At 35.5% G+C, this 18,192-nt stretch overlaps 1 protein-coding gene across 35 annotated transcripts in view; it reads left to right on the top strand.

Annotated features, from left to right (window-relative positions):
• Positions 1-18,192, top strand: part of SOX6 (SRY-box transcription factor 6) — a 645,440-nt gene that overhangs the window by 111,778 nt on the left and 515,470 nt on the right. For 14 of the 35 annotated variants that reach the window (XM_067038178.1, XM_067038183.1, XM_067038184.1 and 11 more), the window contains one exon: positions 15,487-15,568. The exons of the other annotated variants lie outside the window; for them this stretch is intronic. The gene's annotated coding sequence lies outside the window, so the exon portion shown is untranslated. The remainder of the gene's footprint in view (positions 1-15,486; positions 15,569-18,192) is intronic. 35 annotated transcript variants of the gene reach the window in all.

Here is an 18,192-nt window from a genome sequence, read left to right on the forward strand (position 1 = left end):
TCTAGGGAGTTTGTAAGAATTAAAGATACATCCCTTAAGAAGGACCTTAATTTAGGAAGCAGACTTTTTGATATTCTTTGAAAGTTGCATAGAATTTTATCAGTGGAATAGGAGATGCAGAGAGAGGTGCATCCTGGTAGTGACAGGACTAGCACAAGCATGGGTATGAAAACTTAGTGTGATCATATCATTGTGGTCCATAAGGCTAAGCTAAGGTATTTGGTAGATCTTAGGGGGCCATCAAACCAAATAGCTGAGCGGTATGGCAAGAACTTTGCTTTTGAAAAATTTTTGAAAAATTAGTTCAGCCAGCAGTTTGTAGAGTAGATTAGAGGAAAAAAAAAAAAGACTTTAACTAGAGAAGCACCTTATAAGATACTTCAAGAAGGAGGTAAGAGGTTTAAACAAGAGTGGGTATTTTGAGAACAGAATGTTAGGAACAGAAAGAAGAGACTTTGCCAGTGTGGCATCAGTAAGACTGGATTATATGTGGTAGGGAGCATGAGGAAAAGAAAGGAGTCAAAATTACTCATTGCTTTTTCCTGTTCCTGTTATTCATCACAGCACTGAATTTTTGAAAAGGCAGAGGGAAAATATCTTGCTAATTATCTCTTGTCAACGCTCAAATCCCTTGCATCTCATTGGTTAGATTCCCACTGAAAATTGAGGATATTTTTTCTTCCCGTGGAGGCCTGGAAGGAAGATGTGTTTTTAAAGGAATGAGAATATACTTTAAGATAAAATTACTTGGATGATTAAAAGGCATAACATAAACACAGAAGATATTAACACCAGGAGCTCAATCAAGGGCACAGGCAGGGCCTTGTTGATTTCAGGGGCATAAGGTAAAACTTGGCTACCATGAGTGAGAAAAGTGAAGATACTGGAGATTATGGCATTCCTATCAGGTGGCTTTCACATAGGGATTAGTACCTGACATCTGTGAGGAATAAAATGGGTATGCAAAGATAAAATGATGAGTACAACTCCCTGGTTATATTGCTACATTCTGTACTCCACAGAAGGTATAGTCACAGCAAATATCATGCTTTGAATATAGGCCCTCTCTTCTTGTCTCTTTCAAGGGAAAAGGAAATAGTGCAGGAAAATACACTCATGAGTAAGAAAAGACATTGAAATAAGATTTTAAAAATAGACTTTTTCAAGAAAATGGCATAAAGTCAAGTTGATTTTGAAAAGGATCCTTATCATTCTCATTACCTTATCATTCAGACTAACACTAACATGCATTAATTCATTTATTCATTCACTCAATAAGAATATGAATTCAGGACTCTTCTGGACATGAGGTGGAATTTAAAATGATAAATGAAGAATTAGTCATCAGGAATTTATAATCTATTGTAGGAGGAGATGAAATATACATATATGAAAAAGAACAAAAAAGTAACTGATATAAAACCTAGTAATTCATCTCTGGGAAGTGCTTTGCCCATTGTTTCTTCTTGGAGACCTATGGTAGCTGTTGCTGTCCATTCAACTGTCTGTACCTTAGCCTGCTGACAAACTGAGCCCCTTGCCAGTACTTCATCAAAGGGTGCTCTTTCATAACCTGTGTATGACTTAAATAGCTGTCTCATTTGTGCCTAGCAAGTTGTTCATATTATGTAGTGCATGATAGGTTCCAGGAAAATGCTTTTTGAATGAATAACAGAAGCTCTATCTCTCATACCTTCTATCAATTAAGATATTTTGGGTTAAAAAATCTTCTTTAAAAATTTATATATCCTTTGGGAAAGTTAAAATCTATTACTTTTTCACATCTTAAGCTTTTTATATGCCTTTACATTTTAAAACTCCAAAACAACTTTTGAGTACCTTCTGTGAATCAGAACTGTATTAGTTACTTCATATTAGTTTAAAAATATACCGTGTGGAATTCCTGCCACCCCTGGATGCTGCTGTGTAATAGCTGTGACCTTAGGCAAATCATATAGCCTCTTGGAGCCTTAGCTTCCTCACCTGTAAAGTGAGACTATTACCTACTGCATGTTTTTTAATAGCTTTATTGAGATATAATTGGTATAAAATAAACTGCATATATTTAGAGTGTTTAATTTGATGTTTTGATATACATATACACCAGTGAAGCCATTTCCACAGTCAAGGTAATTTACATATCCATAACCCCTAATGGTTTCTTAATGCCCCTTCAGAGTCCCTTAGTCCTACCCCTCCTTGATCTGTTTTCAGCCTCATCCCCAGGCAATCACTGATCTGTTGCCACTATAGATTGCATTAAAAGTTTTGGTTTATATAAGTGGAATCATACATTATGTACTCTTTTTTGTCTAGTTTCTTTCATTCTGCATAATTATGTTGAGATTCACTCATGTGCATGTCAATAACTTATTTTTAAAATTGAGGAGTAGTATTTCATTGTATGTATATATACCACAATTTGATTATCCATTTAGGTTCTTTCTAGTTTTTGGCTATTACAAATGGAGCTGCTTTGGACATTTGTCTTTGAGTGGACATATGATTTCTTTTGGGTAAATACGTAGGAATGGAGTGGCTAGGTTACCTAGGTGCATGTTTAACTTTATAAGAACTGCTGATTTTTCCAAAGTGGTTTACCATTTTACATTCCTACTAGCAATGTGTAAGAGTTCCAGCTGTCCCACACTCTTAACAACACATTGTATGTTTAGTCTTCAATTTTAGCTATTCAAGTGGTTTGTAGTGGTGGCTCATTGTGGTTTTAATTTTTATTGCCCTAATGACTGATGATGTTGAGCTCTTTTCATGTGCTTGTTAGTCATCCATGTATCTACTTTGTTGAAGTGCATTTTAAATCTTTTGCTGTTTTTTTAAATTGGGGTTGTCTTCTTTTTTATTGAGTTGTAAGAGTATTTTTTAAATATTTTTAAAAAATACAACTTATTTATCAGATAATGTTTTGTATATATTTTTTACTGGCCTGTGGCTTGCCTTTTAATTTTAAGTGTCCTTTGAGAGCAGTGTTTTAAATTTTGACAAAGTCCAATTTATTGCTTTTCTTTTCTTTTTTTTTTAAACATGTTTATTGGAGTATAATTGCTTTACGATGGTGTGTTAGTTTCTGCTTTACAACAAAGTGAATCAGCTATACATATACATATATTCCCATATCTCCTCCCTCTTGCGTCTCCCTCCTACCCTCCCTATCCCACCACTCTAGGTGGTCAAAAAGCACTGAGCTGATCTCTCTGTGCTATGTGGCTGCTTCCCACTAGCTAGCTATTTTACATTTGGTAGTATATATATGTCCATGTCCATGCCACTCTCTCACTTCGTCCCAGCTTACCCTTCCCTCTCCCCGTGTCCTCAAGTCCATTCTCTACATCTGCGTCTTTATTCCTGTCCCGCCCCTAGGTTCTCCAGAACCATTTTTTTTTTCTTTTAGATTCAATATATATGTGTTAGCATACGGTATTTGTTTTTCTCTTTCTGACTTACTTCACTCTGTATGACAGACTCTAGGTCCATCCACCTCACTACAAATAACTCAATTTCATTTCTTTTTATGGCTGAGTAATACTCCATTGTATATATGTGCCACATCTTCTTCATCCATTCATCAGTCGATGAACTCTTAGATTGCTTCCAAGTCCTGGCTATTGTAAATAGAGCTTCAATGAACATTGTGCTACATGACTCTTTTTGAGTTATGGTTTTCTCAGGGTATATGCCCTGTAGTGGGATTGCTGGGTCATATGGTAGTTCTATTTTCAGTTTTTTAAGGAACCTCCATACTGTTCTCCATAGTGTCTGTATCAATTTACATTCCCACCAACAGTGCAAGAAGGTTCCCTTTTCTCCACACCCTCCCCAGCATTTATTGTTGGTAGATTTTTGATGATGGCCATTCTGAGTGATGTGAGGTGATACCTCATTGTAGTTTTGATTTGCATTTCTCTAATGATTAGTGATGTTGAGCATCCTTTCATGTGTTTGTTGGCAATCTGTATATCTTCTTTGGAGAAATGTCTATTTAAATCTTCTGCCCAGTTTTGGATTGGGTTGTTAGTTTTTGATATTGAGCTGCATGAGCTGCTTTTAAATTTTGGAGATTAATCCTTTGTCAGTTGCTTCATTTGCAAATATTTTCTCCCATTCTGGGGTTTGTCTTTTCATCTTGTTTAAGTTTTCCTTTGCTGTGCAAAGCTTTTGTTTCATTAGGTCCCATTAGTTTATTTTTGTTTTTATTTCCATTTTTTAGGAGGTGGGTCAAAAAGGATCTTGCTGTGATTTATGTCATGGAATGTTCTGCCTCTGTTTTCCTCTAAGAGTTTTATAGTATCTAGCCTTACATTTAGGTTTTTTTTTTTTTTTTTTTTTTTTTTTTTTGCATTACGCGGGCCTCTCACTGCTGTGGCCTCTCCTGTTGTGGAGCACAGGCTCCGGACGCGCAGGCTCAGCAGCCATGGCTCACGGGCCTAGCGGCTCTGCGGCATGTGGGATCTTCCCAACCAGGGCATGAACCCGTGTCCCCTGCATCAGCAGGCGGACTCTCAACTACTGCACCACCAGGGAAGCCCTACATTTAGGTTTTTAATCCATTTTGAGTTCATTTTTGTGTATGGCATTAGGGAGTGTTCTAATTTCATTCTTCTACATGTAGCTGTCCAGTTTTCCCAGCACCACTTATTGAAGAGGCTGTCTTTTCTCCACTGTATATTCTAGCCTCCTTTACCAAAAAAAAGGTGACCATATGTGTGTGGGTTTATCTCTGAGCTTTCTATCCTGTACCATTGATCTATATTTCTGTTTTTGTGCCAGTACCATACTGTCTTGATTACTGTAGCTTTGTAGTATTGTTAGAAGTCCAGGAGCCTGATTCCTCCAGCTCCATTTTTCTTTCTCAAGATTGGTTTGGCTATTCGGGTTTTTTTGTGTTTCCATACAAATTGTGAAAGTTTTTGTTCTAGTTCTGTGAAAAATGCCATTGGTAATTTGATAGGGATTGCACTGAATCTGTAGATTGCTTTGGGTAGTATAGTCATCTTCACAATGTTAATTTTTCCAATCCAAGAACATGGTATATCTTCTCATCTGTTTGTATCATCTTTAATTTCTTTCATCAGTGTCTTATAGTTTTCTGCATACAGTACTTTTTTCTCCTTAGGTAAGTTTATTCCTAGGTATTTTATTCTTTTTGTTGCAATGGTAAATGGGAGTGTTTCCTTAATTTCTCTTTCAGATTTTTCATCATTAGTGTATAGGAATGAAATAGATTTCTGTGCATTAATTTTGTATCCTGCTACTTTACCAAATTCATTGATTAGCTCTAGTAGTTTTCTGGTAGCATCTTTAGGATTCTCTATGTATAGTATCATGCCATCTGCAAACAGTGACAGCTTTACTTCTTCTTTTCTGGTTTAGATTCCTTTTATTTCTTTTTCTTCTCTGATTTCTGTCGTTGAAACTTCCAAAACTATGTTGAATAATAGTGGTGAGAGTGGGCAACCTTGTCTTGTTCCTGATCTTAGTGGAAATGGTTTCAGTTTTTCACCATTGAGAACAATGTTGGCTGTGGGTTTGTCTTATATGGCCTTTATTGAGTTGAAGTAAGTTCCCTCTATGCCTACTTTCCGGAGGTTTTTTTTTCATAAACGGGTGTTGAATTGTGTTGAAAGTTTTTCTGCATCTATTGAGATGATCATATGGCTTTTCTCCTTCAATTTGTTAATATGGTTTATCACATTGATTAATTTGCATATATTGAAGAATCTTTGCATTCCCTGGATAAACCCCACTTGATCATGGTGTATGATCCTTTTAATGTGCTGTTGCATTGTTTGCTAGCATTTTATTAAAGATTTTTGCATCTATGTTCATCAGCGATATTGGCCTGTAGTTTTCTTTCTTTGTGACATCCTTTTCTGGTTTGGTCTCAGGGTGATGGTGGCCTTGTAGAATGAGTTTGGGAGTGGTCCTCTGTCTGCTATATTTTGGAAGAGTTTGAGAAGGATAGGTGTTAGCTCTTCTCTAAATGTTTGATAGAATTCGCCTGTGAAACCATCTGGTCCTGGGCTTTTGTTTGTTGGAAGATTTTTAATCACATTTTCAATTTCAGTGCTTGTGATTGGTCTGTTCATATTTTGTATTTCATCCTGGTTCAGTCTCGGCAGGTGGTGCATTTTTAAGAATTTGTCCATTTCTTCCAGGTTGTTCATTTTATTAGCAGAGTTGCTTGTAGTAATCTCTCATGTTCCTTTGAATTTTTGCAGTGTCAGTTGTTATTTCTCCTCTTTCATTTCTAATTCTGTTGATTTGAGTCTTCTCCCTTTTTTCTTGATGAGACTGGCTAATGGTTTATCAATTTTATCTTCTCAAAGAACCAGCTTTTAGTTTTATTGATCTTTGCTATTGTTTCCTTCATTTCTTTTTCATTTATTTCTGATCTGATCTTTATGATTTGTATCCTCTGCCAACTTTGTTTTTTTTAAAAATTCTCCTTTCTCTAATTGCTTTAGGTATAAGGTTAGGTTGCTTATTTGAGATTTTTTTGTTTCTTGAGGTAGGATTGTATTGCTCTAAACTTCCCTGTTAGAACTCTTTTGCTGCATCCCGTAGGTTTTGTGTCGTCGTGTTTTCATTGTCATTTATTTCTAGGTATTTTTTGATTTCCTCTTTGATTTCTTCAGTGATCTCTTGGTTATTTAGCAGAGTACTGTTTAGCCTCCATGTGTTTGTATTTTTTACAGATTTTTTCCTGTAATTGATATGTAGTCTCATAGTGTTGTGGTTGGAAAAGATACTTGATATGATTTAAATTTTCTTAAATTAACCAAGGCTTGATTTGTGACCCAAGATGTGATCTATTCTTGAGAATGTTCCATGACCACATTAGAAGAAAGTGTATTCTGTTGTTTTGTATGGGAAGTCCTATAAATATCGATTAAGTCCATCTTGTTTAATGTGTCATTTAAAGCTTGTGTTTCCTTATTTATTTTCATTTTGGATGATCTTTCCATTGGCAAAAGTGGGATGTTAAAGTCCCCTACTATTATTGTGTTACTGTTGATTTTCCCTTCTATGGCTGTTAACATTTGCCTTATGTATCGAGGTGCTCCTATGTTGGGTGCATAAATATTTACAATTGTTTTATCTTCTTCTTGGATCGATCCCTTGATCATTATGTAGTGTCCTCTTTGTCTCTTGTAATAGTCTTTATTTTAAAGTCTATTTTGTCTGATATGAGAATTGCTACTCCAGCTTTCTTTTGATGTTCATTTGCATGGAATGTCTTTTTCTATCCCCTCGCTTTCAGTCTGTGTGTGTCCCTAGGTCTGAAGTGGGTCTCTTGTAGAGAGCATATATATGGGTCTTGTTTTTGTATCCATTCAGCCAGTCTATGTCTTTTGGTTGGAGTATTTAATCCATTTACATTTAAGGTAATTATCGATATGTATGTTCCTATTACCATTTTAAAAATTGTTTTGGGCTTGTTATTTTAGGTCTTTTCCTTCTCTTGTGCTTCCTGCCTAGAGTACTTTTAGCATTTGTTTTAAAGCTTGTTTGGTGGTGCTGAATTCTCTTAGCTTTTGCTTGCCTGTAAAGGTTTTAATTTCTCTGTTGAATCTGAATGAGATCCTTGCTGGGTAGAGTAATCTTGGTTGTAATTTTTTTCCCTTTCATCATTTGAAATATGTCCTGCCACTCCTTTCTGGCTTGCAGAGTTTCTGCTGAAAGGTCAGCTGTTAACCTTATGGGGATTCCCTTGTATGTTATTGGTTGTTTTTCCCTTGCTGCTTTTAATATTTTTTTGTTTGTATTTAATATTTGATAGTTTGATTAACATGTGTCTTGGCATGTTTTTCCTTGGATTTATCTTGTATGGGACTCTCTGTGCTTCCTGGTCTTGATTGACTATTTCCTTTCCCATATTAGGGAAATTTTCAACTATAATCTCTTCAAATATTTTCTCAGTCCGTTTTTTTTTTCTCTTCTTCTTCTGGGACCCCTGTAATTCGAATGTTGGTGCATTTAGTGTTGTCCCAGAGGTCTCTGAGACTGTCCTCAATTCTTTTCATTCTTTATTCTGCTCTGCAGTAGTTATTTCCACTATTTTATCTTCCAGGTCACTTATCCGTTCTTCTGCCTCAGTTATTCTGCTAATGAGCCCTTCTAGATAATTTTTAATTTCATTTATTGTGTTGGTCATCATTGTTTGTTTGCTCTTTAGTTCTTCTAGGTTCTTGTTAAATGTTTCTTGTATTTTCTCTATTCTGTTTCCAAGATTTTGGATCATCTTTATACTATCATTATTCTGAATTCTTTTTCAGGTAGACTGCCTATTTCCTCTTCATTTGTTAGATCTGGTGGGTTTTTACCTTCCTCCTTCATCTGCTTTGTGTTTCTCTGTCTTCTCATTTTGCTTAACTTACTGTGTTTGGGGTCTCTTTTTCGCAGGTTGCAGGTTCATAGTTCCTGTTGTTTTTGGTGTCTGCAACCAGTGGTTCAATGGGTTGTGTAGGCTTCCTGTTGGTGGGGACTGCTGCCTGTGTTCTGGTGGATGAGGCTGGATCTTGTCTTTCTGCAGGGCAGGACCATGTCCGGTGGTGTGTTTTGGGGTGTCGTTGACCTTATTATGATTTTAGGCAGCCTATCTGCTAATGGGTGGGGTTGTGTTCCTGTCTTGCTAGTTGTTTGCCATAGGGTGTCCAGCACTGTAGCTTGCTGGTCGTTGAATGGAGCTGGGTCTTAGAGTTGAGATGGAGATAGCTAGGAGAGCTTTCACCATTTGATATTATGTGGAGCCAGGAGGTATCTGGTGGTCCAATGTCCTGAACTCTGCTCTCCTACCTCGGAGGCTCTGACCTGTGACCTGGCCGGAGCACCAAGACCCTGTCAGCCCCATGGCTCAGAAGAAAAGGGAGAAAAAAAGAAAGAAAGAGAGAGAGAGGGAGGGAGGGAGGGAGACAGAGAGAGAGAGAGAAAGAAATTAAAATAAAAAGTAAAAGTAAATTATTAAAAATAAAAAATTAAAAAGTAATTTAAAAAAAGAAAAAAAAACGAAAGAAGGAAGAGAGCAACCAAACAAAAAAACAGATCCACCAGTGATAATAAGCGCTGAAAACTATACTAAAAATAAAAAGCAAAAAACAAAAAACGGACAGACAAAACCCTAGGACAAATGGTAAAAGCAAAGCTATACAGACAAAATCACACAAAAAAGCATACACATACACACTCACAAAAAGAGAAAAAGGAAAAAATATATATATTAAAAAAAGTAAGAAAGCAACCAAATCAATAAACAAATCGACCAATGATAATATACTCTAAATACTAAACTAAGATAAACATAAAACCAGAATCAAATTAGATGCAGAAAGCAAACCCCAAGTCTACAATTGCTCCCAAAGTCCACCACCTCAATTTTGGGATGAGTCATTGTCTATTCAGTTATTCCACAGATGCAGGGTACATCACGTTGATTGTGGAGATTCAATCTGCTGCTCCTGAGGCTGCTGGGAGAGATTTCCCTTTCTCTTCTTTGTTCGCACAGCTCCTGGGGTTCAGCTGTGGATTTGGCCCCACCTGTGTGTGTAGGTCACCTGAGGGTGTCTGTTCTTCTCCCAGACAGGATGAGATTAAAGTAGCAACTGATTAGGGGGCTCTGGCTCTTTCAGGCCTGGTGGAGGGAGGGGTACAGAATGCAGGGCAAGCTTGCAGTGACAGAGGCCGGCATGATGTTGCAACAGGCTGAGGCGTGCCCTGTGTTCTCCCAGGGAAGTTGTCCCTGGATCACGGGACCCTGGCAGTGGCGGGCTGCTCAGGCTCCCGGGATGGGAGGTGTGAATAGTTACCTGTGCTTGCACACAGGCTTCTTGGTGGCTGCAGCAGCAGCCTTAGTGTTACATGCCCATCTCTGGTGTCCGCCCTGATAGCCGTGGCTCGTGCCCATCTCTGGAGCTTGCTTAGGTGGTGCTCTGAATCCCCTCGCCTCGTGCACCCAGAAACAATTGTCTCTTGCCTCTTAGGCAGTTCCAGACTTTTTCTCAGACTCCCTCCCAGCTAGCTATGGTGCATTAGCCCGCTTCAGGCTGTGTTCACGCAGCCAACCCCGGTCCTCTCCCTGGGATCTCACCTCCAAAGCCCGAGCCTCAGCTCCCAGCCCCCACCCGCCCCAGCTGGTGAGCAGACAAACCTCTTGGGCTGGTGAGTGCTGGTCGGCACCAATCCTCTGTGCGGGAATCTCTCTGCTTTGCCCTCTGCACCCCTGTTGCTGTGCTCTCCTCCATGGCTCCAAAGCTTCTCCCGCCCTGCCACCCACAGTCTCCTCCTGTGAAGGGGCTTCCTAGTATGTGGAAACCTTTCCTCCTTCACAGCTCCCTCTCAGTGGTGCCGGTCCCGTCCCTATTCTTTTGTCTCTGTTTCTTCTTTTTTCTTTTGCCCTACCCAGGTATGTGGGGAGTTTCTCGCCTTTTGGGAAGTCTGGGGTCTTCTGCCAGTGTCCAGTAGGTGTTCTGTAGGAGTTGTTCCACATGTAGATGTATTTGTGGGGAGGAAGGTGATCTCCACGTCTTAATCATCCACCATCTTGAAGGTCTCCCCTCTTGCTTTTCTTTTATATTTCATGCTTTTTATGTTACATTCAAGAAAGTTTTGCAAAACCCAATGTTACTAAGATTTTTTTCTATGCATTCCATTAGAAGTTTTATAGTTTTAGCTTTTAATTTAGGTATATGATTCGTTTTGAGGTAATTTTTGTAGTAGGATGAGATGAAGTTTATGGTATATATTTTGACTTATGACTCTCCAGTTGTTCTAGTGCCATTGTCTGAAAAGATGATCTTTTTCCCCATTAAATTGCCTTGGCACTTTTGTTGAAAATAAGTTGACCATATATAGAGAGATTTATTTCTGGAGTCTCTATTCTGTTCCATTGATCTATTTGTCTATTTTTTAAATGCCATTATCTTGATTACTATAGCCTTATATTGATAGAATGAGTTGTGAAGTATTACCTTCTATATAATTTTCTGGAAGAATTTGTGTGCAGTAGGTATTATTACTTTTTGAATACTTGAAAGACTTCACTAATGAAACCATCTGGGCTTGGAGTTTTCTTTTGGGGAAGGTTTTTAACTACAAATACAAATTTTAAAAATGGGTATAGGGCTATTGAGGTTATCTATTTCATCTAAGTTATGTGGTTTATTTAAGTGCATTTTATCTAAATTGTTTAATCTATTGGCATAGATTTGTTCATAATACATATCTTTTAATATTTGTAGAATATTTAATCATGTCGCCTCTCATTTATGCTATGCAAATGTAAACACAACATCAAATGTAATATTGCTTTCCTTTTTTCTATTTTATTGATTTCTGCTTTTAGTCTTATTATTTCATTTTTTTCTGCATACTTTGGGTTTATGTTGCCCTTCTTTTTCTAGTTTCTTAAGGTGAAAGCTGATATCATTGATTTGAGACCCCCTTTTTCAATATAGGTTTTAGTGCTATAAAATTTACTTCTAAGTACTGCTTTAGCTGTGTTCCACAAATTTTAATATGTGGTGTTTACATTTTTATTCAATGCAAAATACTTTCTAATTTCCCTTTTGATTTCTTCTTTGATCCATGTGTCATTTGGAAGTGTTATTTCCTAATATTTACAGATTTTCAAGATAACTTTCTGTTATTGAATTACTAGTTCTTTTGTTGGTTGGCAGGTTCTATCAATGTAAACTAGGTAAAGTTGGTTGACAGTGCTGTCCAGGTCTTCAATATCCTTACTGATTTTTTTGGTTTACGTGTTCTACCCTTAATTGGGGGAGAGAGATTTTGAGAACTCTGATTAAAATTCTTCCTGAAATTTTATTAGTTTTTCTTCCTTGTATTTTGAAGCTCTATTAGGTGGATACATGTTTAGGGTCATTATATCCTCCTACTGAGTTGACACCCTTATCATTGTATAAAAATCCCTTTATCCATTGTAATATTCTTTGCTTTGAAATCTACTTTGTCTGATAGCCCTGCAGGTTTCTTTTTATTAGTAGTACCATGGTATATATTTTCCATCCTTTCACTTTTAAAGTATTGTGTCTTCATTTAAAAGTGGATTTCTTGTAGCCAGTATGCAGTTGAGTCTTGCTTTTTTATCCAGTATGACAATCTCTCCCTTTTAATTTGGGTGTTTAGACCATCTACGTTTAACGTGATTATTGACATGGTTGAGTTTAAATATATGATATACTCTTTGTTTCTTGTTTGTACCACCTGTTCATCATTCTGTTTCCCCCTTTTCTTGTTTTCCTTTCAATTTATTGAGAATTTTTATGATTTCTTTTAAAATTCCTTATTGGCTTCTTAATTTTTTTGTTTTAATATATTTTAGTGGTTGCTTTAGTAGTTATAGCAACCCTATACAACTTCACAGTCTTACTTCAAGTAATAGTATCCCACATCACACATGGGATGAGAATCTTACAATAGCATACTTCCATTTCTCCCTCCTAGCCTCTGTGCTATTGTCATACACATTACTTCTACATATGTTAAATCTAAAGATAATTTTTATTATTTTTGCTTTGAATAGTCAATATTTTAAAGATATTTAAAAAATAAAAATAGTCTTTCATATTTACCCACATATTTACCATTTTCAATGTACTTTATTTCTTTGTGTAGATTCAGATTTCCATTTGGTAAATTACCTTCTGCTTAAAGGACCTCTTTAATATTTCTTATAGATTATGTCTGCTGGTGAGATGGTGATATTTCCATCACCTTTTATATTTCTGAAAAATCTTTATTTTTCTAGGTATAGACTTTTAGATTAACTTTTTGTGGTTCAGTAATTTAAAAATATTGATCCATTGTCTTTTGGCTTGCATTGTTTTCAGAAAGAAGTCTGCCTTAATTTTTATTATGTTTCTCTGTGTATGATGTGTCATTTTCCTCTGGCTGCTTTTAAGATTTTCTCTTTTTACATTGGTTGTAAGCAACATGGTTACTATGTGCCTTAGTGTAGTTTTCGTAATGTTTCTTGAGCTTGGGGTTTTCTAGATTCTTGTATCTGTAGGTTTATAGTTTTTGTCACATCTGAAAAATTTTCAGCCATTATTACGTCAGAATTTTTTTTTAAACTACCATTCTTTGTGGAATCCAATTACACACATATTAGGCAGCTTGAAGTTGTTCTTCAGTTCTCTGATTCTGTTCACATTTTTTCATCTTTTTCTCCCCCTATTCTGTTTCATTTTGCATTGTTTCTATTGATAAGCCTTCAAGTTCACTTGTCTTTGTCCTGCAGTGTCAAATCTGCTTTTAATTCCACCCCTGTGATTTTTCATCCCAGACATTGTACTTTTTATCTCTAGAAGTTATAGTTGGGTCTTTATTGTATATTTGATATCTCTACTTAGTATGTTCAGTCCATTTTAGTTTCATGAACAAATAGAATGCAACTAATAACTATTTTAATATCCTTATCTACTAATTCTGTCATCTGTGTCATTTCTGGACAAGTTTCAATTGATTGCTTTTTCTCTTCTTAATGAGTGGTATTTTTCTGCTTCTTCATGACTGGTGATTTGTTATTAGATGCCAGAAATTGTGTGAATTTTACCTTGTTGAGTGCTGAATCTTTCAGTATTTCTATAAATATTTTTGGACGTTTTTTTCTGGTATGTAGTTAAGATACTTGGAAACAGTTTGATCTTTTCAATACTTGCTTTTAAGCACTGTCAGTTGGAACCAGTGCAGCCTATAGTGTAAGCCTAAGTTTCTGCACTGATGAGGCAATACTCTTCTGATTATTCTGTCCAGTGCTCCTGGCATTGTGAAGTTTTACACTTTGATGATGGGAAATTGAATTATTCCTGGATTTGTGTGAGCTCTGGGGATTGATTTCTCTGCTCCTTGTAGGTATATCTTTCCCTAACTTTGGTTAGTTTCCTCACACATGTGTGCTTATCAATAATTGTGAGGGATTCTCTGCAGACCTCTGGAAGTTTATGTGCAGGTCTTTCTCCTCTGTTACTTTGCCCTACCAACTATATCCACCTTGGCCTCCCTAGACTCCCAGCTTCATCTCCTTAACTCAGTGAGACCATTAGGATTTGCCTCTGTACACTGCAGTTAGTAATTTCTTTCTTGAGGCAGTAAGCTGGGACAACTGTAGAGATGACCTCATTTGTTTTTCCTTTCTCAGGAATCACTTCTTCATTGTTTGATGTCCAGTTTCTGAAAACTGTTGTTTTTATATACTTCATCCAGTTTTTTTAAGTTGTTTAACCCAAGAAGGGTAAATCCAATCCCTGTTAGTCCATCCTGGTCAGGAACAGAAATGTCTACATATGTGAAGAAAATATATGATATATATTAAACATGCAGTATATTGAGTGCTTCACACATAGAAAGTATTCAATAATCAGTCACTATTGCTATTTCTCCACCTGCATCCTGTTCAATAATGATGCTTTATTTTATATACCACCTTCCATATGAAGGCTTCCATATGAATTATTACTCTTTATTCTTTGTACTCATATCACTTTTTTTACATACTTTCATGATGACATGGATCTACATTATAAATTTTGGTTTACTTGTTTGCATTTTGTGGTAGATTGTAAGCTCTTAGACAAATAAGATCTATCTTGTTTATCTATCATTAGTTTCCAGCATATAGTATATGCTTAGATCTTTGTTGTGTAAATGAATAGTTGAGAGTATCTCACACCTTTTATGAAATATTCAAGAGTGGAATTTTTGATTGGGAAGGAAAGAGAGATGGTTTAGTGTATGAGAACATTTGGGCAGAATGAAAGTGGAGAGGAGTTCCAGAGAGCAGCATGAGAGCAAAAGGTGGTTGGTTGAGGTTGATAATATATAATAATGATAATGATAATGACAATCATACTAGTAAATACTACTACTACTACTTCTACAGTTATTGTGGAGGTGAGAGAGGATAGAGGAGTATAGAATGGAGACTAGGAAAGACTTATTGTAGTATGTCACTGCAACCATTTTGTGATACCTTCAGCACCTTGCTGAATATAGATGGTAATGTTGGTAATATTTCATAAATGTATATTGTGTGAATCAGTGTAACTTGAATTGTTGTAATAGAGGCTTTTAAACAAAGTGCTGAGAGAACATAATATACTTTTTGGAGTATACTTGTGAACCTTGGAAGGAAATGGTAGGGATGGATTAACTGAGAAGAAGCAGAAAAAAATTCTAGATAGTGGAGAATAGAATAAATACAAAAAATACTGTAGGCGATAGATAAGCGTAATGTAACAGAAATAACAAATGGACCTTGGAGCTGGGTTTAGTAGGGCTTCACTTTTATCTCTGTCACTGGTGTAACTTTGGAAAATTACCTAGCCTGTCTGAGACTCAATTCCCTCATCTGTAAAATGGGTGTGGTTGTTGGGAAGATTATATGATGCATAGAGTAAATTTATTTTATGTTGCAGATAGTGGGTCCAATAACTATTAGTTTCTTCTTTTTAGACATTCTATATCTTCTGATGAGGAAAGAAAAATGCTTCAAGAAGGACTTTGTGACCCCTCATCACTTTGTATAAGAGCCCAGGTATAATATATAATTTATGAGTATAACTAATGTTCCCATTTATTTCCTATTTCCGTGGCAAATGAGGATTGCATTGCATTTTTGTGGTCTAATACTAAGACCTAAGTAATTTTAGCACCCACTTTCTTTACATCTTCTAGTTTTAACTTATGTTTATAACTATTAAGATTATTGGCTAAACTTTACATACAAATGAAACAATTTTACTACCACAATTCAATATTTTTCAGAAATGTTTCTATTTATAGGAAATATATCTACATTGAATGAAAGATTGGAAAGATGAGTATCAGAAATCCTAAATTTTTTCAAGTCTGGAAACTACTTGTATTCTTTTAAATTAATTGTTTTATGAATAAAATCAGTTTTGATATTAATTTACCATCATGGAAATCATATAATACAAGGTACAGAGTAAAGTTTAGAAACTTTTGACTTTTAAAAAGTAATCATACTTTAAATTTCCAATTGGTTTATAAAAAACCATTGTTAATGTGCCCTTACAAAAATATTTTGGATACATGGAGATTTTAAAAGGAGTTCTAGCATAACTAAAACAGAGTAATCTTTTATTATTTTCACTGAGGAAAAATTCAGGACTCTTCCAGTTAAATAACTCTGTCCTTGGTTAAAAGAACTGAAGAATTTGCATAGTCAATAGAGTAAAAATTGATAAGCCATTGCAGTTTTGGAGCTGATTTTCAGCACTGTTTTTGGTTTTTGAATACTTGCATTGACATATACAACTCATAGGTATAGTGCATAATGCTGCTTATCCTGCCAAGTGAAGAACTACCTTTAGTTATCTACCTAGTATCTCAACTGCTGGGTGCTGAGTTGGCAAGGATCTGGCATGTGGTAGAACCTGACTTCATCTGCTGTCTTCACTATAGACTGGTTCTATGCATTTATGAATCTTAGTCTGGCCTTGATGACAGTTTGCTTGGTTAAAAGTAACCTTATTTTTAGTTTAAGACATGTTGCCTCCATGATACTTGTAAACATGTTGAGAGGCTGAGTTTTGATGAATCTCACAAAACTCCTCAACAGGGCATGAACTGAAACCAAGGAACTGACAATATTATTAATTCAGCATTTGGCACTATTGTGGATATTAATGCATTCATAGTTCATCTTGACAAAACCGGGCCCAATCACATATGAAAATGATTTTAGTCATCTAATATTAGTTTCTGGTGAGTATTTTTATACTTTTCTTTCAAACTATAAAGGAAATGAAGAAAATATTAGTCACTTCTTAGAAATGTAAGGTCCATAGCCCACACGACTATGTGTTGTGAAATTAAAAAAATGCTTTACAATAAATTACCATCTTGATTTAATGAAATAATGCATAAGAATTCTTATAGTGCATTATGGCTGATTTGTGATATTTTAAATTGCCAATTTATTCATAGTTACAGAGCGAAGTACCTGTTTTGGTATTTCAGCTAAACATGTAACTCTTAACTTTAAATAACCAGTAAATTTATGTAATCTATGCAGGTAAACTATATAAAGCATTTATCATAAAATTTAAAACATGCTAATAATAATACATGTAATAGCTAAGTATATTCAGTATTTAGGACTGAAAGTTATTTTACAAATATTGCTTTCATAGGGAAATAAATGTATCTTCTTGTAATAAAATGCCATAGGAGTGACACAATTTTATTTAATTATTAGTAACTCCAGGACACACCTCATAATATGTGGGGCCTAAAAATAATACGGCAATGACTGAAGTGGAAAGATCTTGCTCCTTAAAATTTGGTGGCTTGTTGAGCTGTCTGAATCATCTATGTCCTTCTCACAATACCCCAATACATTTTATGATCACAAAAGAATTATTTTTAGATCTCTAAACTAGCCTCTTTCAGGCTAATATAACCACTTTGTTGTAAGATTTCTTCTTTTAAAGGGTATAAATAAAGAATTTAAATTTTCATGTGAAGAAAAAGGATATTATTTGGTCCTTGAAGTATTTGGGTCCATATTTCTACCTAGAAATCCTAACTATTATAGTCAAGTTGAACTACAAGGGGAAAAAGCTTATAAATTAAGCTTTTTATTTTTAAAGGGCCATTTATTTTTATTTTATTTTTGGCTGCGTTGGGTCTTTGTTGTTATCTGGTGAAACACTTTGACTTATAACTGGAAGGAAATAAACAAATCAAATGGACACTATTTTGGATGCTTATAAGCTTTTAATAAATTTCAATATAGTCAGGCTTATGTCTCAATATTATATTTTCATTCACATCTTCAAATGGGCAATTATGTCCACATGATAAATATGTGGGGTTAATGATGGTAATTTGCCACCTGTGTCATGAAGCAGCTCCTTTTCATCCTTATGTAAAAATTTCCATAGTTTTCTTGGTAATTCTTTAGAGTATAAAAAATCTGAATTAAAAGGAAAAAATTTTACACTATAAAAATCTCACTCTTGCCAGGAAATGAATTATACATAAGGTCTGAAAATAAGTAGAGTAGAAAAGAAGAAGAGATATATTTTAGACAGCAGATTGGATCCATTCAAAGAATTTGCAGGAATGCTTTCATTATGCTATGGTAGTAATAAATGGTATTGTGCTACAAACTTCGTAATAAAAATGGAA

Source organism: Kogia breviceps, chromosome 7 (genome assembly GCF_026419965.1).
Source record: "Kogia breviceps isolate mKogBre1 chromosome 7, mKogBre1 haplotype 1, whole genome shotgun sequence".
NCBI classification, from domain to species: domain Eukaryota; kingdom Metazoa; phylum Chordata; class Mammalia; order Artiodactyla; family Physeteridae; genus Kogia; species Kogia breviceps.